Genomic DNA, 24,477 nt, shown 5'->3' with positions numbered 1-24,477 from the left:
TGTGTGTGTGTTTTGACAAGCATCTGTATTTATATTTGTTTTTTGTTTGTTTCTTTTATTAATTTACATTTCAAATGTTATTCCCCTTCTGAGTTTTCCTTCCACAAACCCCCTATCCCATTCTCTCTCCCCCTGCTCACCAACCTACCCACTCCTGCTTCCCTGTCCTGGCTTTTCCCTACACTGGGGCATGGAGCCTTCACAGGACCAAGGACCTCTCCTCCCACTGATGTTCAACAAGGCCATCCTCTGCTACATATGCAGCTTAAGCCATGTGTCCTTTCATGTGTACTCTTTGGTTGGTGGTTTAGTCCCTGGGAGCTCTGGGGTTTCTGGTTGGTGGATTTTAGTCTTACGGGGTTGCAAACCACTTCAGCTCCTTCAGTCCTTTCCTTAACTTCTCCATTGGGGTCCACCCACTCATTCCTATGTTTGGCTGCATACAGCTAAAGTCTTCATGTGTAGTATTCCCATCACACACTCAATCCTCATTCAGCTTCAATATGCTCTCACTGATTGAAAAACAGAAAGTTCCCCAAATCTGTAGGCCAAAATATATCTACATAACTTAAATTATCTTTTTGGTTTTTTGTCACAACTACAAGAAAAGCTGCTAATACAGTTGGGAACCGAGATCAAAACTGTGCTTGTAATGCAAGTACCATATGGAAAGGCCATGCTTATCTTCTCTGTATCATTCCAATTTTAGTATATGTGCTGCAAGATGCTCCAACACCCCACAAAGACAGCGATCAACTATGTTCATGACAGCTTTAATTGTAACATTAAGAAACTGGAAACAACTTAGGTTCATTTCAATGAAGAAATGGATAAAGAAAATATGGTACATCTACAAAATGGAGTACTACTATTCAGCTATAAAAATCAAAGCCATTATGAATTTTGCAAGCAAATGGATGGAACTTGAGAATATCATCCTGAATGAGGTAACCCAGTCCCACAAGGACATGCATGGTATGTACTCACTTATAAGTGGATATACTATAAAATACATGTACCATACTACATTCTATAGACGAAAGAAAGCTAAACAAGAAAGAAGGCCCAAATGAACAAGCTTAAATCACACTTAGAAGGGGGAATAAAAAAGTCACAAGAGGCAGTTTGAGGGAGGGAAATGGAAGGGAAGGGAGATGGGGAGGGGAATATGGAGGTCAGGATCAGATATGGGGAAGTACAGGAGAGATGAGTAGACTTTATCCATGGCAGCTAGCTATGTATCACATGGATGACCTTTTTCCATAGTCTACAAACATCTTTAAATGATCATAAAAGACTTCAAGTATTACTATTTTGTTACAAATACACGTTAGTGAAAAAGTACTGATAAATATGGATTTATTAATATGGACAATTTACAGTAAATGCTTAAAGCAGATGTTTTGTAGGGATAAAAAACACATTATAAAAAAGCTTTCTTTTTGTCATTCCAAAACAAGTATTTTGGTTTTGTAAAATCTTTTATCTGGGCTATTATGTTTTTCAGAGTACTGTGACAGTATGAAACACCATTTACAGTGTTTCAAGACATAAGAGAATATTATCCTCTGTCATAGAAAACCAAAAAACTAGTACCTAAAATGTACTATTAATATTTATTTATTTCAAATTATCATTTGGTGATTTTGAATGATTTCCTACCTTAAGTTTGAATTTCTTTTACTAATATTTTTCATGTTCACAACTGTTCCTTATTCTTTGATATACAGTTTTCAAAACACCAACTTACGAAACTCCAAAGAATTGGAATGAGGACTCAGGAGTCTGCTTGTGCTTATTAACATCAATTGTATATTATACTATGGGCAGAATTTGAGGTAGTGATATTATAGGTCAATGAAAAAGTAATGACTCTGCATAATTGATTAATTTATTGCAGACAAAAACCACTGGGGAAAATGACCCTGCTTAACTATCTGAGTTGTGTGTAATCCAGTCCCTCATAGCTTTATTTATAATAGCCAGAAGCTAGAAAGAACCCAGATGTCCTTCAACAGAGGAATGAATACAGAAAATATGGTACATTTACAGAATGAAGTACTACTCAGCTATAAAAAAACAATGAATTTATGAAACTCTTAGGCAAATGGATGGAATGAGAAGTATCATCCTGAGTGAGGTAACACAATCACAAAAGAACACACATGGTATGCACTCACTAAAAAGTGAATATTCAGAGTCCAAAACTCTGAATACCCAAGATACAATTCATAGACCACATGAAGCTCAAGTAGAAGGAAGACCAAAGTGTGGGTCCTTTTTAGAAAGGAGAGAACAAAATACTCCTGGAAGCAAATACGGAGACAAAGTGTGGAGCAGAGTCTGAAAGAAAGGCTATCCAGAGAGTGCCCCACATAAGAATCCATCCCATATACAGTCACCAAACCTACACACTATTGTGGATGCCAAGAAGTGATTGCTGACAGGAGCCTGATATAACCTTCTCCTGAGGGGATCTGCTAAAGCCTGACAAATATAGAGGCAGATGCTCACAGCCAACCATTGGACTGAGCACAGGTTCCCCAATGGGGTTCACAATGGAGGAGTTAGAAAAAGGACTGAAGGAGCTGAAGAGGTTTGCAACCCCATAGGAAGAACAACAATAACAACCAACCAGACCTCCAGAGCTCCCAGGGACTAAGCCATCAACCAAGCAGTACATATGGAGGGACCCATGGCTCCAGCTGCATATGTAGCAGAGGATGGCCTTGTTGGGCATCAATGGGAGGAGAGGCCCTTTGGTCCTGTGAAGGCTTGATGCCCCAGTGTCCAGGGAATGAGATGGCAGGTAGGTGGGAGTGGGTGGGTGTGGGAACACCCTCATAGTAGCAGGGGGAGTGGTATAGGATAGAGGATTTCCGGAGGGTGGTAACCTGGAAAGGGGACATTTAAAATATAAATAAAGAAAATATTTAATACAAAATTTAAGAAGATTTCGGTTAAAGTAGTGCACTTGCAGACTCTGCTCTTCTAGCCTTTCTTTAAAGACCTTAAGAATATTTCTCATCTTTAAATAAAACCATTCACCATTTTGTAGATTTTTTTGGGTTAAAATAATTCTATTTGTTCAAATTTGTTTAGAAACAGGTTTTTGAGGAGACTTTAATCTTTACATTTTGTGTTAATACTGAAATGTTGAAATGTTATTCACTGAACTAATATTTATACTTCTTAGTACATAGTATTTCATAAGATGCAGTGTGATACAGATGAAATGAATCAGGGTAGGCTTCATAATCTTAGTGGACACTGAAAGCACCCTGATCGCATTTATAATTTAATATTTATGCAGAGTAAACATATCTGCAGAGAAAAATAACACCATGCAGATTTTTCACACATACAAATACAGAAACAATAGACACAAAACCAAGATTCAGTATGTGGAGAGCCATGCCGCGAGCAATCGCCAGCCATTATAAGATGGTGCTGGCCTCCGCTGTGCCTAACTAATAAACAAGCCTTGTACGCAGGTGCGAGATTGAACTCACGCCTAGTCAAGGCCCATCTCGGGGTGTAGTAATGGGGTGATGGGCGAGCAATGAATCAGAAGCTGACATGCCACATCAGGTGCTGAAATGCCATGGCTGAGGGCTATACAAGCAACGCCATTTTCTGGGGTCTGGGTCTTTCCTCCTGAAGAAGCAATAAATCTTTTTGTTGCAGTAGATTCCAGTTGTCTGAGTGTGTTCTTGCAGGCGAGAATGATAGCTCGGGACATCAGTATAATTTAAATGAGTTTTCATGTTTACAGAATATATAGCTATGGGCTATATCCAGCCAATTGAGTTGTTTTTTTGTTGTGTTTTGTTTGCTTTTTTTAGGACTGTGTAAATATGATGGCAGAAAGATCAGTCTTACCCTCTTACCATGTTCTATCATCTAAACATAATGAATTATTTATCTATCCTATTTTTCAGATTGTGAACCTTGGGAAACAATTATTAGATGCAAAAATGACATCTCTTGGCTATTGATAATGGGAAGCCAATGCTATGGTGAAAATGATCTGAGAGGGATTGCCACTATGATGGATTCCTGAGCTTCAGAAAGCAAGTGGGAAGCGTGGGTGTGAAGCACCTTCCCATCGGGCAACAGTTTTATATTATGGTATTGCCCTTGGAAGATACTTGGGGTTCTGGGGACCAACTGAAATTAAACATTAATTAAAAAATGAATTTAATGGATAGCATATTCAGAATCCCAAAGGATCCTTTATAAACACGCACAAAGTTCACAAAAGTGCTCTAGAACTTATCATTGTAGAAATTAAAAAGAGTCACTTTGATGTCTTCTGTAGTTGCATCCATATACATAGTTAACATAAAATAGCTCAAGAAAAACACACTTAGTTATCTATCTATGCACTTCTAATTTATTCTGATCTGAAATTATTCAATTAAATTATTCAATTAAACTATTATCAAATTAAATTCAATTAAACTATTCAATTTAAACATGAAGAAGGGAGATAATGTATCCTATAAGATAATATTATTTTTAAAGAATTTGTCATGCATGTAAACAAAAATAATATATTTTATAATATAGTAAATACAGATAATACATTATACTATGTTTACATAAAATATATGAAACAGAAATAATTTTCAGTAAATTGTCATACCAATTGTTAAAGATAAGGTTAGGTCAATGCTTCTTGACAATTATACTTGACAAACTTTTAGCAAGTCTTTCTGTTAAGTTAAGCAATGAAAGAATTTGTTCAACTGATTTTTTTAAGTAGACTTTGTTATGCACCTTTGAACAAGTTTCTTCTCCCTGTCTATCAATGTGGCCTCCTCCTCTGTGGGAAACTTCCAGAATTCACTTTATAAATATAGTGGTGACAGCAGTGATTTAAAAGTGGAATTGAGAGCATGTCACCACTGATGTCTTTACACTACACCTGTGTTACAACTGGGACAGACACTTTCGGCTTGAAAACAAGTCCAGGTGAGCTCCAAGAACTTGTCTGTCTTAACCACTGAGCCATTAAATTTTTAATGACTTGAAGGTTTTAAATTATAAACAAGTCTTTCAAAAGGACAGGACTGAGTTGTTAAAAAAAAAAAAAAGGCAAAGCGACATATGGAAAAGAAATCAGGAAAATAAAGTATGTTTACTTTGATTATTTCCATTGACATTTCCTGAAGAGAGAGATGCAGCTTTTATAAAGAATTCAGGCTGTGCAAAAACTTTAATGTGGAGATGGCCAAATCCACTAACTTCCAATGAGTAGGCCTTCCAAATCAAGTTTGCTACTCTTCCCACAAAGGAGATTTATTGTGTGACCTTAGACTTTGTAATATTTCGCCAAAGCAAAGAAGGGTGTGAGAGGAGAACTGTGCATCTGTTGTTTCAGAATTGCATGAACTTTCTACTGCTATTTGTTTTTCAAGTCCAGATGAAAAAGCAAGACAAAACCAAGACAACAACAGTAATAATGATAGGAGTAAATAATTAATAATAATAATAATAATAATAATGAACAAAGGCCAATGACCAAATTCTAAAGCAAGTATTTAATAGAGAAAGTAAATTCCAAAATGTTAGTAGATTATGAATCCTAATTTTCAAAAATTACATCTCATTCCAACCTTTGTTAGAATAGAACATTCATATACATACACATTCATATACATATACATATACACATACACATACTTATACATATATGAAGCTCAAACAATAGCAGGAAAACCAGTAACTAAAACATTGGCAAAGATGTGAATCAATATTTTTTTTAAGTAAGACACAAAAAAGAACCAGTATAATAAAAAAAAAAGCTAATATTAAATCACCAGCACAAGTCAACTTTTAGTTCCCTGTGAGAACACAAAAGAAATTAACAAGAATTTTGACTTTTTGAGATTTTTTTTCCAAATGAAAATACTAATTATGCTCATTAGTAGCTCAAGTAACATATAACTAATTTTTTTTTTTTTTTTGCTGGAACAACCCATATTGTGTTAGAGAATTCAAAATACATTTGCCAGTTTCTAAAATGCAGTTTTCTTTTTTAAAACTAAATATTATTGGAGAGAGTGATGAAATTACCTGAAAAATCCACTGGAAAATTCAGTTAGCATTACTAAAGTACTTTTATTACACAATTGTGGTTTGAAATCTGTGCTCTTTATATTGTTTCTTATGATTTGGGAGTATACGTTACTAATAAAATAAAGACATTGTTTTTAGCCCTTACTTAAAAGGTATTTCACATAAAAGCATCTGAAGTAAAAGAAAAAGTATTTTTTTTTTTGGTTGTAGACAAATACATTTTTTTTTTTTGCTCCAAATATACAGTGTATTATAATTAAGGAGGGCTTGCCTAATTGGTGGCTTCCTAGTCACGTAGTGAAAGATTCAGGAATCGTCTGGCTACTTGTGTTTTAATTGTGTATTTGTGAGCAATGAAATGAATGGGAACTCTTCCGATACCACGAGTTCTTCATATAAAACCATTGTGCAGACTGTGCTAATAGATGCACTTCAGGTAACATGAAGTAGTGACGGATCAACAATTAGTATTGCTTCCAGGTTTCAGGTTCAACTGGAAAGGGATCTCTGATAGTAACTATACCGAGGATCTTATTTAATCCAGTGGAAAATGTCCCTTTAATGTCCCAGATAATATAAACATTTTTCTTTTCTTGTTTTGTGCTTGTTATTAGCACAGAAGCAAACAAGTTATCTTTCTACTGAGCTACATCTATAGCCCTACAGTCTACATTTTTTTCCCTGTTCAACACACATTCATGAAGTTTGGGCATTCCAAAACTGATTTGTAATACATCACCATTATCTAAATATTTTTAATATAATTCTTAATGAAAGACCTGTTGAAGACTTATAAGTTTATGTTCAGATTATAAAATTTTATATGCATAATAAAACATATAATGCATTTAAAATAATATGAAAATCAGTTGCTTGACATTTAACTGAAATACTTTGAAAATACTGATCTTAAGTGGTTTTTGAAATACTAGTAACATATTTGATATTTTAAATGCAAAGTTAGTATGTATATCAAGGATGGAGCCCAAACTAAAAACATTCCTATTTGATATTTTATAGTTTTATACATTTGGCATAATCACATTTTTCTATCTTCTCTAAGATAGAACTGCAAAATTCGGGCTGGTGAGATGGCTCAGTGGGTAAGAGCACCCGACTGCTCTTCCGAAGGTCCAGAGTTCAAATCCCAGCAACCGCATGGTGGCTCACAACCATCCGCAACGAGATCTGGCACCCGCTTCTGGAATGTATGAAGACAGCTACAGTGTAGTTACATATAATAAATAAATAAATCTTTAAAAAAAAAAGAACTGCAAAATTCTTATATATTTACATTGAATAACATGATAATTTAATTTATATGAATGCTTAGTAATGATTTATCATATTCACCCTCACTTAATTACTGTTATGTTAATGTTACTTTTGAGTGTGTTTGTTTGTGTGTGTGTGTGTGTGTGTGTGTGTGTGTATGTTGAGAATAATTAAGTCTATAAACTTACAAGCCAACGTTTAGCACACAGTGCACTGCTAAAAGTCATAGTCATTTTTCTGGACATTAGGTAAACACCAACTTCTTTTCTCTCACCAATGTATCCCATTCTAACACACTTTCCAACCCAAGAATGTTCTCCATTGATTGTTTAGTATTGTTATACTTTACACATAATGAGTTTGGCTCTGAGAGGATTAAATGTAAATTATACCATGCATCACATGAGTTTTCACATGGTTTACGTTAGTCGCACTTCTTGATTCAATAAACTGTTAATGATAGATTTTTGTTAAGGTTCAACAATATTTGATTTTCAAGTGATAATATCATACTTTCAATCTCTATAAATGCTGAAGCCATTGGTCCTGCTTCTGAGTCATTATGCAGACGTTGATATGAATATGGGAGGGCAAATAATTCTCTAATGCATTGTCCTTTGAATACATCCACTTAGAAGAAGGTTTGTAACATAAAATGTCTTTCTAGCTCTGGGTTACCTCACTCAGAATGATATTAACAAGTTCCATCCGTTTACCTGCAAAATTCCTGATGTCTTGGCTTTTAGTAGCCGAATAGTACTCCATTGTATAGATGTATTATGTCTTCTTTATCCATTTCTTGGTTGAGGGACAACTAGATTGTTTCCAGTTTCTGGCTATTATGAATAAAGCTGCTATGAATATAGTAGAGTAAGTGTTCCTGTGTTAAAGAATATTATCATATAATCTAGAACGAACTGATTTTTTATAGAGACTCTAGACTGTGTTAAGTTATTAAAAACAAATCTGCATAATTAATGTATGTGAATGCCTTTAAGCTGTTATACTATTTTTGCTACTATAGTCTTATGATATAGGTGAAACTTTGTTAACTGTTGATGTCTTTAAGGTTATGATTTTTAGTCAATATTGTTAAATCTATCAAGTACCTTTTGTGGTTCTATATGTATTTAGGGCCCACATAGCTATCTTTTTATCCTGTAATTTGTTAATTTTGATTCACTTATCTATGTTTGCTGCTTTTCTCTATATATAAAATATTCTTTATGACAGATATCTATCAACTGTCTCATTTCAGCTACTGTATTAATAAACTTTAGGATTGCTACGTTTGTTATATTTTCTGTTAAGGCATCTCTGTATAGTTAAAGCTGATCTTCAGGCAAAGATTTCCCTGTCTTAGTCTCCCAAATTCTGCGATATATGTGTTTAATATTATACTAGGAACTTTATGTCTTTATTTTACTTGTTTATTTATGTGTTTTATTTAAATTGTTATATTTTTCATATGTATTACTTACATATCACTAAACTTTGTTGTGATTATATTTTTTGTGACTGGTAGATATTAATTGGGGGTTTGCTTGTTACTGAATCCTTACTAGTTTATCGGATAACATTCAGTTTGCCTGTACTTTATTGTCTGATTAGTCTAACACTGTCTCTTTATTTGAATAAGCAAACAATCTGTACTGTGGACCATATACATATGTGTGTGTGTATGTACACACACACATACAAATATATCTATATATCCTTTAGAATGTGCACACACACACATACACAGCCCCACCCCACCCCCACATATACTTTTTTGAAACAGAATCTCATAGTTCATGCTAGTCTAGAAGTCTGAGCCTTATAACCATAATTCACCATGTACAGCCATCATTAGATTGATGAAAATACATCATATATAAATCAAGGCTTACATATGAGGGAACTGATTGCATATAAAGATATGCCCAAATGAGATAGGCGAGGAGAAATAAAGCCTACATCCAGAAGAGAGGAGGAAAACAAACTGGACTTTCTGTCTGGCAGCAGGCATACTCACAGTCAACAGATTTTTAGCCAACTCTGAAAGATGAAAGCAAACAAGCGATAGGAGTGTGAAAAGCATTCCTTAGGGCTAAGGTTTCCTGCTAACTGGAAATTTACTTTGGGCTCCAACGGCTCTCATATCTGATACTCTCTACTACAGAACCTTTTCACACATCAGCTGCCCCAAAGGATGCTTGCACACAGCAAGTTCTTAGCACTGCAGCATTTGAGTGTGTTCCACTTTGATTTCATTTTATTTTTTCTTTTAGTTTTTGAGGTTACAATAAAATTACATCATTGCCAACTTCCCATACTTTCCTGCGAACTGTCCTATAATGACCTCTTTTTACATTAATTTTTGTTACACACACACACACACACACACACACACACACATTTCTAAATACAAGTACATTCTGCTCAGACTGTACAATGTTGTTTGTATGTGTATGTTCGAGATTGGCCATTTGCTTTGGAAAATGAGTTAGTGTGTGCTCTTCCATGGGGAAAAATTCTCTTGCTCTCATTACTCTTTTATCACATACATTCTTTATGAAGGGTTAAGGGCTTTGGTGATCACTCTAGTCCATCTTAGCATGTCTGTTGTTGTTGCTGAGGCTGATTTTAGTAGATATATACAATTCCGGAACACAGAGAAACCATAAGCAAAATGTCATTAAACTAGTAAGAAGTAATTTGGGGCTAATTTTGTACATAATCCAAAGTCATTTCCAAATATTATTCAAAATATTATTTCAATTATTCCCCATCTTACCCAAAAATGATTCCATATGAGATGAGATTATAGTATTTTATTTCTGAAATGGCATGTATTTATTACAGAAGAAAAGGAGAAGCATTTATTAATCATTTAGATAGTAATCAATTTTTAAAATGGTTTCTGGGATAATTAGTTGTGGAATATTTTAATCCTGATTTGGTGTTTCTGTCTTAGCTATATATTATGCTAATCACATAATTACTTTGTGAGTATAGGCTTCTTGCTTTCACAGACATGGAGAAGTCTGGCCTAAGATAATCAATTTGACATTCAAAATGTAAAATTAAATATAATAATCATATTTGAAACTGTTCATTAATGAAATGTTTGTGTAACTCTGATTTGTTCACAAATGTATATACTAATATATTCAGATTCACAATTGTGTAAAAATTGCTGGTAACATTTATTTAGTAAGGTCTGAAGGACTGAGGAAACTCAATATGCTATGAACCACTTTACCCTGCCAGCTTCTTGATCCTAAAAAGGAGCCAAGGATCTAAGTCTAAAAGACAAAATGAGTTCAAGGTTACAGAGATATGGCTCTGTGTTATTAGATACACCAGGCTCTGATGGATACATAAGAGGAAAACAATACACCATGGGCTTGGTGCTCTTCTCAATGCCTTGTGCACTGAGAAGTGAAATCTGAGCCGAGCAAATATCAGCAGAAGACCTGAGGATAGAACATCCAGTGATTCCCACCCTCCACATTCCAGAACAGCTATACACACTCTCAGCAGGATTTAATTCACTTCTCTCAACATCCTCTCACCAAGAATCGAAATGCTGGCTTATGAAATGATGAATGGAACATACTTAAAGTGAAATTTTATTTATTAGCTAATTGAAAGAGAGTCTTAAATGATGTCCAGTTATATATTAATAGAAATAATTTATGCATAAGTAAACTTATGACTTAATATTTATACACTCTATATCTTAAGGCTAAAGCTCTGTTTTCTTCAGTATTTAATGAATGAGGAAAACATGGCTAAGTGTGATTTATAATCTTCCCAATGTCAAATGGGTAAAAATAGGACGTGAACTCAAAAACAAATGTGTAGAAACCACTCCTGTGCCTACACGTTTCAAGACTGTGACTAAAGAACTGTAACTCAGAATTTGTTCTTTATAACAAAATACAAGAGAATTTTTAAAATCTTAGAACACAAATTTTATATAAATGAAAGTACATTGTGTCAAAAATATATAACATATACATATATTCACACATTCAAACATACATATATATGCACACATGCACACACAGTTGCATATGTATGTTCAGGTAATTCTTATTTCATATTTGTCTCATCTATTAATGAAATCATTGGGTCTGAGGATAAAGTAAAATTAGTATAATGCTAGCCAAGAATACATAATTCTCTGAGGTCCATGACTGCAAAACACAACCATGTGAGCACAGGATCCCAGCACTCAGAGCTGGAGGCAGAAGGAACAGATATCAATGGTTATTCTTGACTGCCTAGCGATTTTGATACTATGATACCTACAAGTCTGTCTCAAAAATAAATCAAGTAATGTAAAAGCAAAAAGTGGCTAATATTTAAAATTACCTTTAAGCTAATAGAAATGAGTTCACTATCGAACAGATTAAACTGATACAATTTGTCTAAAATATTGCACAACTTCTGCTCACAGTATTTTATATCAAATGAATATCAGGATAGATATTTTAATGCTGATAACGGGAAACATAAACACTATTGAGATTCTGTCATGCATTAATTAATATATTTAAAATAACTTGTTATGTTGATCTGTGTTTTAAGTGAATGTTTTCATTTTAAATAATAAAGAAGATGCCATTTTAACCAGCTCATGATTATGAAACACAATGTTGCTTAGAGAAAATCCACTGACAAACTTGCAGAAGTTGCATTTTAAGCATCGTTGAACATGATAGGTAGGGGAGAAAAAAAGAGTTGAACTACACTTGAGTATTTAATAAAGAAGAAATATCATTAAATATTTCAGCAATCTGACATTTCTTTCTGAAGAATTAAATTATGTTATCTAAAAAAATGCCTAACACATTAAATATATGAATATTTAACACGTGTGTGTTTATTCACATCTGTGACAATACAACTACAACAGACACATGTTGGAGTTCTGCGGATAGTAACTTCTAGGGCAACTTTTACAAATTAGAAGTATACCAAGACATCAAGCAAAAGAGAAAATGATACGCATTCATAATATGCAGCACTGTCAGATATCTGAATAGTAATTGTAGACAGCCTTTAGAGATTCGAAGATGAATGGAGCAGATCTTAGTGAGTTGATTTCTCTTGGCTCTTCCTCTATTATAACGGTTATTCGAAGCACACTATACATCATCATCAGTAGAAGGCAATGGTGAGACATAGTACCAGAGACCCCTCTCTAGTTTGTGGACATTTTTGTTTCCTCTTTCTTCGGTTGAGAGATCAGTAAGGGCTTCTGCTGAAGCCTAGATCAAGCAGTTTCTCAGCAAGCTGAAAGCTCTGAGCCAGACCTGTTAATCTCTTTCCAAACAGACACTGTATAGCTCAGAAATCATGCTATTTCTTAAAGCAGCAGGTTATGGATGCTCACCTCATCTGCCCCTCCCCATCCATAGGCAACCTGAGCTTCTAAGAAAGCAGTTTTATTTTACATCATCTTATCCATCATGTACAATCTGGAACCTCAATTCTTCACATTCTTAACACCCACCAACACACCACAAAAATTACTTGTTTGTTCAGAGTAAACTGAATTTATGGACTCACTTTGTAATATATATTTTACAACTATTAAATGGTATTCTATGCATCTTTTTACCTTTCTAATTATTTCTATGCAATGGCACCTGCTATGTTTGTTTTTTTTTCCTTATGTTTATCTATATGTTCATACCTTGTCTTGAAACACAGGGTAAAATACCTAGTTAATATACATTAGCACCTATTTTTTTCTATTTAGTACATTGTAACAAATATGTACTAAACTTATTGAAAATCTTTGTTTTCATTACAATCTTGTTATCCTTAAGTATAAAACTTAGTTTTTAATAGAATTACACATAAAAATTAAAAGCTTGGTAACAGTAATGAGCAACAGCGAACACAATACATGACATTTGGGAATTTAGAATGACAACAATTTTATTTATTTCTCTCCAACATACAGACACACATACACATATATGGTACAAATATTTAGCACAAGCTTTATTTGAGGTGATGCTACCGTGCTAGACGATGTCTATAAGGCTCTAAGTTTGCTACAGTCTTTGCTTTATTGAAAAACTGTTTATATTGTTCTATTCCAAATCTTCATTTCTGAAAACCACATATCCATCTAGATATTTCTCTGTATTCTTGCTATATTTGAATTTTTCTAGTTTCTTTCTCATAATAATGAACAAAGGTATGTATTCTCAGATTTTAGCTAACTCTTTTCTGGTCTTCTGTGTTACCTCATTTTATTCCATAATAAATCACTTTTCAGGTGCATTATATCACTCTTTCTTCACATAATTCTCTAATGTGTCTTTCATTCTCATTGAAACTTAATGAAGATAAGCAGCCTGGACAGGTACTAATGTGAATAATTTATTAAGACTCATTGCACTGTTTGAGGAAAATAATTAATATCAAAGAATTGACTTTCCTTTTTCTTCAAAATAGAACTGTTACTTTGACCTCCATTCAACACTGAATTCTGAAGATATTATTGCTAGTATTATATATACAATAAAACTATCAGAAGTGGACAAGGAAGAGAATATATTAACCTACTTTTTGTTGTTTTTTATGGAATACTGCTGATTGGAGAATCTATGAACAAATGTTTACTTAGGACATGGTTGTTAAACTGGGACATTCTGGAATGAGGAAAATATACCATAGGGACTTTATTGTTGTTTTCAAATAATAGCAGAAGGTGCAACATAATGGAAAATATGAGGAAAAAAAGAAAGTAAGGTAGAAAAACATAGAAGTGGGAAAGGGGAAAGAAGACAGAACAATTTGCATAATTCATGACTAGGTGAAAGACAAACTTACCCTCTGATCAATAACCATGCCTATGATAAGTAAAATGTAATTACCTCCTCAAGGTTCCCTCTTCTAACACTACCGTAATTTTTAATGTGAGATTTAGAGGGGTTATTAAGACTACACTTATAATGTATCTCTATTTCTGCCATCAATTTGAGATCAGGACTGTGTTTTAAGTAGTCACATAAATATATATTTAATCAGAAAGAGCTATACACTTATCATTAAGCAAACATGTTTTAGGTGCTCCAGGAGATACAGAATTCAGATAAAACACACTCTGCTTTTGAATAACAAACTATTCCAGAAAAACATGATTATTTTTTAAAGGTTTATTTCTTTATTATGCATACAGCATTCTGCCTGCATGTATGTCTGCATGCCATAAGAGGGTGCCAGATACCATTACAGACCGGTTATGACCGATCATGTGGTTGCTGGGAATTGAACTCAGAACTTCTGGAAGAGCAGCCAGTGCTTTTAACCTCTGAGCTATCTCTTCAGCCCGATTAAAATTTTAATAACAACTTTAATATCTGATATATACTGTATTCATCATTGAGAATCTACTATATACTATGATAAGAGTTTTTGCTTTGTGGAGAAATGGAAGAAGCTACTATTTAAATATCAACCAATAACTATTATGGAGCAATTTACAGAAAGCAATGAAAGACTAAGGGATAAACATAAAAAAATCATTCAAATAAAAGCACGTGTACTGTCTTCTAAAATTTCCATTAAAATCCTGATCCCCAATATTTCAAACAGTGATTATAATTCGATAGTAGTTTGAAGAGACAATTAAGGTTAGATTCAATCACTGAGATGAGTCTTTGTGATGGCTTGCAAACCAATGATCCCTATAGCCTTATGTGTTTGTTTAGCCATAGGGAGTGGCATCATTAAGATGTATATCCTCGTTGGAGTGGGTATGCCTTTGTGTGGTAGTAAGTGTGTTGCTGAGGAGGCAGGTTTGAGGTCTAATGTGTTCAAGTTATGCCCAGTGTGGTACAAAGTCTCCTTCTGCTGCCTATGGATCAAAATGTAGAAATCTCAGTCTCTTCTTCAGTACCATGTTGGACCTGGATGCTGCCATTCTTTTTCCTGGGCAGATAATGGACTAAACCTCTGAACCTGTAAACCATTCCCAAATAATTGTCCTTAATGAAGGTTACTTTGGTCATGATTTCTCTTCACTGCAGTAGAAACCCAATGTAAGACAGTATTAATAAAATTGTATTTATTTCTTGACACAAAGACTAGAATACAGACACTTGCAGACAAATTATCAGGTGAAGGTACAATGTGCAATTATTATCATCTCGAATGAGGAGGCAATGCTCAGGAAAAATAAAAATAAAAAAAAACAACAAAGGAACAAAAAACAAGCTTGTCAATTTCTATATTCAAAACTTTAAATTTATGTTTGTTTTAGCTCAGATTTCCTGTGATAAAAGACCATGACTAGATTGCTCAGAAGTTAAGAGCACTGACTGCCCTGCCAGAGGTTCTGATTTCAATCCCCAGCAACTACATCTGTAATGGGTTGAAATGCACTCTTCTGATTTGTGTCTGAAGACAGCTACAATGTACCCATATAAATAAAAATAAATACATTTTTAAAGGAAAAAAGAGACATGGGGACTAAAAGGTTTCTTTTAGCTCTTAATTCACTGCTCACATCTTATCACTGAGAGAAATCAGGGCAAAAATTCAAGGCAGGAACTTGGAGGCAGGAACTGAAGCAAAGGGCATGTTCCCATGGTTTGCTCACTGACTTTTTAAAAATACAACACTAATCCAAGAATAGTACTTCCCAGAGTAAGCTGGGCTTACCCATATCAACTGTCAATCAAGAAAATACACTGCAGGCTTGTGTACATACACTCTACATGGAGGCATTTTCTCATTTGAGGTTCCTCTTCCAAGATAACATTACTTGTATCAAGTTGAAAGAAATTTCCTCACTACTCTGTTATTTAAGGCACTTTATTGTATTCTCTTATGGTAGTTCTTGCAAAGGAATACAGCATATATTGATGTTAAAAGCAAAAGTCAGCAGTTCTGTGAGATGGCCTCACAATTTACAGTACATGGCACACATCTTGATGACATAAATTGGGTCCTCAAGGGTCTACAAATACCTAGAGGTGGTGATGCACATCTAGAGTATCTGTATTGCTGTGATGAGGTGAGATGTGAAGACAAGAGAACAGGCCTAAAGATTTCAAGGCTAGCTGACAGGCAATTAAAAAAAAATAGAAGAACAGATATTGCAGTGAAACTTGGTCAACAAGATATAAGGAGAGAATGGACTCTGAAAGCTACCACCAGACATCCCTAACTGTGCTAATGGCCATGTGCCCATACTCATGAATACATCATATATATCTACACACCCAATAATAAAAGTTTTTTTTTTTAATCAAAGAGATACATACTGTATAAATTTGGGACCATTATCTAAATTTGAATGCTTATAAAATCCATGTGAATGTTACACATTTTATTAACCTGTACATTAATTAAAATGGCATTGCTAACATTCTCTAATGAACTGAATGAGCTTTGGCTACATTTAGGGTGATAAGAAAATATAATTTTTCAGATGGAGAGTGTGGAGTCTACATAAAACAGAATGTGAGAACTCTGTACATGAGAAGTGAGCTGTAAAACGGGATCACTGTGAGTCAGAACTGCCAGAATTGGACTGAATTGGCAAGAGTACTGTGGAAATAGTCAATTAGGTCTGCAACCCGTAATAGATAGGTTGTTAACTGCTGAAGATGCCACTTTAGAGTGGATGGCTATTAAAATCTGAACTATGCAATAATACCTTCCTTTCAGTTTCTATCATATAAGCATTTATTTTCTAAGACATGGGGTTATGGCTAACTGGTAAGGACTATGGGATCAGAAGAAAGAAAAGCTGAGCATTTTGAAGATTTACAAAGTATGCAGTCAGTAGAATTTGAGACATCCAAATTACACCAGTATGGCCAAGACAGATGCTGTAAGAACCCTGCAGAAGAATACTTTAAAAGAGACTTATTTTAATTGGATATGCAGTAGCACATGTATTATTTTACCAAATTAACATAGTCATATATTTAAAATATATTCATTGTCAACTCAGTCACAAGTTGATTTCATAATCATTTATTTGTATGGCATTAACAGCTAGTTCATATTCTGTTTGTGATTTGCATTCTCAGACATCAACACTACTGAAATGCTTATTTATTTTTCAGTAAAATGGAAATTAGTTGTACATGGAGAGCAAAAGATAATTGTTGGACAGTAAGATAGTCATGTGAAATTGGGAGAGAGCTAATTCCAGAGACAAAGATGTTTAACCTGCTTTCCTTGATAAGTATATTCCTGATCTATCATCAAAGATTATTTTTGAAGTGAATAAAAACCATTTCAGGAATCCAAAAATGATCAAAACACAGGGAACTACTTACTGACTGTGGGTCTTTTTTTCCAGCCCCAGTTGATATATCCACAACATAAGTTCTACACTGAAGGCCGAGGAAACATCACTGCAGAGGGTAAAATATTACAAGAGAAAGAGAACCAAGTTATCTGCTGTAAGATAGTGTCTCCTCTATGTGACAGGAAATCTCAATGATATGGTTGACAAAACACAGTCCTATATATATATATATATATATATATATATATAGGATATATATATCGAGAGAGAGAGAGAGAGAGAGAGAGAGAGAGAGAGAGAGAGAGAGAGAGAGAGAGAGAGAGAGAGAGAGAATACTTAAAGAATAAGAGGATAAGAGGTCCTTAGTTTGGATTAGAGTGTAGGTGAGGCACCAGAGTAGTTGCAGGAGATAAGAGAGGTGAAGACATAATGTATAGAGTACTAAAGTTTATAATCTCAAAAACTAAACTTGAGTGATTTAACTAAACTTAGATAAGTAAACTTTCCAGCAGGTGTTGAAATGATGACCCTGTGCTTAAATTCACTTGTTTCTCTTGCAAGTGACACAGGCTCATGTCCCAGTCCCCAAATGGTATTTTATAACCACTTATAGCTCTAGTTCCTTGGAAAATGATGCCCTCTCCTCACCTCCAAGGTCACCAAGAACACACTTAATGTATATACATACATGCAGGCAAACACTCACATACATGAAATCAAATAAATAAATCTTTGAAATATATTTTAATTGTCATGACATCTTTCAAAAAAAAAAACAAGAAAAGAGGAATCTTTGTATTTAAAATCACTAGATATTAATGACCATGGGGGCACATAGAAATATCTTTGGAATATTGTAAAAGAACTACCAAGGCATCAGTTTTTGACTTGTATATACCACATCATTATGAAAATCATATTTTAAAGTTATGATGTTCATTGTTTCTATATTCCACAGTACAGAATGTATGTCAAAGTAAGTATTATTTTGTATTGCTTCTTTTTGTCTCAGTGGGTAGAACAGTACATTTTCAAATCCAGGAATGATAATAAATGCATTCTCTTTGTCATTCTTCAAATGAGACTTTCTCTATATTCATACTTCCTGTGGATCTGGGTTTCCTGTTACCTAAGAAGAAATACTTTTGCACACAGTGGAGCATCACTTTGCTTTAATTTATGATTGCAACTTGGTGAATATATCTCTTTATGTGGAAGAACAATGTCACCATCAGTAAAGGCAAAGGTAGGTATATGCTAAGCAATGCAGTCAGAAAATAAATAATTTATTCCCCATGTGAAACACTAGAGTCTTTTACTGCTCTCATGTCAGTTTTGTTTACTGCAAATGGATAGATTGCTCCATTCCATCCTGAGCATGGCATTCTAAAAATGGACCAGAATGGACAGCAGCAGGATATGTTTCTTGCACCAGGTTTATAATCAATTAGAATAATGTTGATTCTAGGAGAAGGTGTAGAGACTATGGACTTGGTAGAGATAATATAAGTTTCTTCTTCAACTGCTGCATTGGTGGGGGGATTTCTTTTATCATCTGCTTCTAAGTCTTTACTGGAAAATAGCTTGCAGAGGTTCCAGAAATTTTCAGTTAGGTTTGATACATGACATGAGCTTCATAATCTGGAATTGACTACTTGATATTTGCATGTTATCCTTGAAAAACGAAACTTTCTTTTGTCTAGCTCTTAGGAAAATTTTCAGCTGAGGTGTTGCTAAGACCAAGGACTGATACTTATTTAAGAATTGCTTTTGACAAAAGGATACATATCTCTTAAGGTCATTAACCTTCATTCAATGTCTGCTCATCTCTTGCAGTGGTGAATGCCATTGTGAAAGATAGAACCTCCTTGCTTATATTTGAGAAGACTTAAGAGCCATTGAAAACATGTCTAAAGCCAGAGTTATCACTGTAGTTTGTTTCTATTCCTCTTTTCTCTCTCTATTCCTTAATCTCTTAGATATTGTAGAGCAGACGACTCTTTACAGTATCTCTGAAAATGTTCATTGCAGTGCCTATTCTTCTAGAAAGCAATATAATAGATAAATCATGAATAATACCAAATTAAAACACTCATTCAAAATTTCAGCATGATTTTTTAATTCAAATTTTATATTGAAGACTCTTGGTTATAGATTTTGAGATCTTTAAGGTCTTTAGATGGTGAATATATTTTAAAGGTTCTGGCATAGAGATTGTAGAGGGAATACCTTCGGTCTGTATGGATGTGGCAACTGTCAATAAAAAATCAGATGGCACATCGCTTAGTCAAGACATAGAAGGTAGGGCATCTGGGAGGCAGAAAGAATTCTGGGCTAGAGACAAGTAGTAGATTCACCCAGGAATATTTAATGAGGCAGGTGACCAGTCATATGGCACAAAGTAGGTTCAAATAAATAGGTTATTTAACGTACAGTCTAGTCAGAGAAGAGCCTAGCTATATGGCCAAGGTATTTGTAATATATTTTAAATCTGAGTCTTATATCTGGGAGCATGTGGGACTGGGATATAGAACCAGACCTAACATGTACAATAGATAGTCTTGAATTCATTAAAAAGTGGAAATCTCTATGTGTAAGGGACTCAATGAAAGGAAAAGAAAGCCTATCATGAGATCCAGAGAAAAGGCACATGAATTGTGTTGCATGAAGACTAGCTTCTCACAAAGACAAAGTATCACAAACCGAGGAGAGAGAAAGATACTTCTAAAAGAACATGAATCAGTATAAGCAAGGGTGACACATACACACAGCTGAACTGTGAACCTAGGTCATTCATAAAAGACCAGCAGTACTGCTGTATTCAAGAGTAAATTACAATTGCAGAAAAGGAGGTGGGAGCAGCAATTGCTTATGCAATGCATGAGTTGAAGACTTGGAATTAATAACCTAGAAGAAACCTTTCAAGAAGTCTAAGTGATGAAGAGAAGAAAGGTGATAACTGTAAGAGATAGAATCAAGAGACATTTTATAACATATTTTGTCATTCATTTGTAAGGGGAACATTTCTGTGAATATATAAACCTTAATTTTATAATTATATAAAATAGTTTCAAAGCAGTTCTGTGGAAGGAAGAAATAGACCAATATAGAAGTTTTGAAATATATTTGTATATATATATTCTTTCAACCAAGAATTTCAAACACATTTTGAAAACAAAGTTTATAAATAACAGAATTAGTGTGTGGGTAGTTTCAAGAAACTCTAGTTTCAGAAGTTCTTTTTGTGCTTAATATCCTTGTTACTGTGCAGTGATAAATCATTAGAGGAAGAAGTATCAGCATTTTAATAGTGACTGAAAACTCTTAAAGTAATGATTAGAAAATATTTCAGTGTAAATATAAAGACTAAAATGTTATCATTTTGATATATTTATATTAATATACTATTTTTAATTAACAATTAGTTATGTACAATTTACAACAATTAGTTATATAAAAAATTAGAAAGCATGAAGTGTATTGAAATACTTTGATGTTTATACAAGTTACCTGGGAAAGAAGTCTGAAATTGATTCTATAAAATTATTATTTTGGTTCATTTTTAAATCAGAATGATTTTATAGGAAATCTCCTTCATATTTCTGTGTAAGTATTATGCTTATACAGTTGTCCATTAATTTTACATTGTTTCCTAACAGCTGAATCATTTGATCATTTGCCTGCAGGAACTATGCTCCCTAGTAAGTAGTCACAGAAAATGAGTGACAGCAGACATTAATTGGTCAGATAGGCTGATGAAATATTACCTTTGAAGAATGCATTATGTAAAATAGTAATAAAATATTTAGTCAACACAAAGCGATTAATTGTGGTAGAAATGATAAAGTTTATCTGACAAAAATATAAGATGATATCATATTTTGCTCAAAAATCTTTTTAAATACACTCTAGGAATATGTGTATTTTGCTTTTATAACAATAACAAGAGCATTATAATTACTTGATGTTGAATTCCACTTAATGGTTTCAAAGATAACAGATAACGAGGGGTCAGGGAAATTAACCATGGCTTTGACTACTATAAAGTCAAAATTCTCTATTGATTAAATTTATAAACGGGATGAACTGTGACTGAGAATTCAGTGGTGATGAATTCTACGGGATGAGACGCATCCTCTTCCATTGAGGCCAGAAAAGGCAGCCCTGTTGGGGATTCCAGTCAAACTTCAGCTTTAGAGACAACCCCTGCTCTGCTGGCAGATCCACATGGAGACTGAGCTCCAAGTCTGCTACGTATGTTCTGGTGGTGTCGATCCAGCCCATGTATGCTCTTTGCATGGTGGCTCAGTCTTGGAGACCTCCCAAGGCTCCAGGTTAATTGACACTGTTGGTCTTCCTGTAGAACTCCGATCTCCTTCATGATTTTCAATCCTTTTCTGAACTCTTCCATGGAGTCCTGCATCATGGTCCAACGTTTGGTTCTGAGACTTTCTATCCATTCAGTCAGCTGCTGAGTAGAGCTTCACAGAAGATAATTATGCTAGTCTCCTGTGTGTAAGTATCACAGAATCATTAATCATTATTAGTGTCATTGGTGCTTTCCCATGAGATGTGTCTCAAGTTACTATAAAGACTCAATGTACCAAGGTTGGGGGATAGTCAAATGGGGCCCCACACTATATGAGGAGAAAAGGATGGGAGATAAGAGAGGACAATGTGATGGGAAAACCAGGAGGACGCAGAGTTTCAGATGTAAATAAACATCAAATTAAAAAAAAATAAAATTAAAAAAACCCATCAAATTAATTAATTAATTAATTAAGAAAGTATTAACTATATATTGCTAGAGCAAGAAGATGACCATGAAAATGGTTAGTCATTTTGTTGTCCTTTTCAATTTTCAGAAAATAAATATGTCATAACTCTACAGCATTTTTGTTTTTAGAAAATCTTTCCAAATTAATTCAAATGATTCTTAAGCATAGTATTAAAACAACTTGGGCATTAAAACAAAACAAAACAAAACAACTAAATTTCTGTAGTATTAGGTCTTCCTGCAACCTCCTCAGAGAAAGCTGTAGTTTTCTTATTGGGCCTTTGTTCTCCTACTGAGTGTTCATAAAAGAGGTAGAACTTCTCAGTGGCATCCATTCTCTGCCCTGATGAGACATTTTCCTCGCCATTTCTCCAATACATCAAGTAGACGGCTTAGGTCTGGATCCACCAAACTTAGGAATTCTACCATCGGGCGACAGGATCTGAGGTTGAAAAAGTACTACATTACAACATAAAGTAAGTATCAGAGTTAATGAGATTATTTTAGATTTACAAAATTCTGTGTATAATATTTTCATATAAAAATAGTTTCAGTTAAATAAGTCATGAGTTCTTCAGTATATACATTTGACATGAACACCTGAATGTGGTTATTTTGAGTGCATAGTTTTTTTGGACATACTTTGAGCAACTTACAGTTGTGAGACTAGGTATGATAGCATACTTGCTTTTATCAACAGTAAAGTACTAAGGGATTAAATTTGTAATGGCTTGCAGAAATATAGTCAGAATGCAATCATTTAATTCTCCATAGTGAGAAGAGCCATGTTCATATTTGGCATGGGATATGGTCATGGGAAAGTTATCCCAGGAGTGAAAATGAGACATGGAACTCTCTCAACATGACTTAAAAAAAAAAACCCTAGGAGAAATGTTACTACTATTATAGTAGATAATTGTATGAACATCTTCAGTTCCCTAGAAACTCCTTCGTTTATTTTTCTTTTATTTCCTAAAAATATGTCTGTGTCCCATGTTAAATTGTCATCTCCAGGGACATGGCACCTTTGATATATTGCATTTTAAAATAAGGAAATGTAGCAAGTCGGGGTGATTACACTCCAAAAGCAAACACAACGAAGGTAGAAATAAGAATGTCATAAAAAAGATGCAGAGGTCTTTCTACTTAGTGCTTAAAAGATGAGAAACTGGTCCTACACTTCAGAAGGAAAGGAGAGAGGATTAAAAATGCCATTGCTCCAGGTTGTATCTCTATATACCAGTTATCTCACTCTGGACAATAGCAGTCCCAGAGAGAAAAGAAAACCACCATAAAAGGAAATGTCAGTCTCCTGACTGACATATTTTCCTGCATTTTAGAATCACAGTCTGAGAACTAAAATGCAATCCAAGACATACTTCTGAGTCATACACTTCATCTATCAACTTATTTTGTCTAAGACCCTCAATAATCCTACTCTCAGCTGTGCTCTCTTACAGATAATATATGTGTGGATATACACTGTACAGTAAGGAATGTTCTAGCAGAGATGGAGAAACTAAACTGTGTAGCACAGAAAATGAGGAAACGTCATTTTTCCTGTTGGGACATATGAAGACCAAGAGTTTCTGAATAAGTTTATGCAATGTATCAAGGATCTAGCTTGGACTATTCAGTAGGTGAAAGGGGAAAAGAACTTTAAAGGAAACTGCGGAAGAGCAAGTAATAAAGTTAACCTCTGAAAACTTGTTTAGACAAAAATAACATGGATTGGGTAAAATACATCTTTTTGTTGATTTTGATTTTGTTCTTGTTTTGATTTTGTCCTGGAAGTTGAAAAACACACTTATTTGCTTTGTTTCCATATTAAAGAACATGATCTGCTTATTTGTGTTGATTTTGAAAAAATATTAAATGTAAGTTTACTAAATACATGGCTAACTGGGTAAGAGTGCTTGATATGTAAACTTGAGGCCCGACTTGATCTCTCAATCCAGATGAAAATCCAGCTATGACCCCAGGCACAGCTGGAACTTCAGAATTGGATGGCATGAAGATCCCTAGGGCTTGTTGACCTACAGGTCTATGCGGCACAGTGAGG

General features: G+C 34.3%; 1 pseudogene; it reads right to left on the bottom strand.

Moving 5' to 3' along the window:
* Window positions 1-637: 637 nt before the first annotated feature.
* On the bottom strand, window positions 638-736 carry LOC115029697 (U6 spliceosomal RNA; annotated as a pseudogene).
* Between the last annotated feature and the right edge of the window lie 23,741 nt (window positions 737-24,477).

Source organism: Mus caroli, unplaced genomic scaffold (assembly GCF_978045245.1).
Source record: "Mus caroli unplaced genomic scaffold, Mus_caroli_1 scaffold_17, whole genome shotgun sequence".
Classification (NCBI taxonomy): Eukaryota; Metazoa; Chordata; class Mammalia; order Rodentia; family Muridae; genus Mus; species Mus caroli.
The sequence above is the reverse complement of the archived record's forward strand: the minus strand, read 5'-3'. Positions and strand labels throughout refer to the sequence as shown.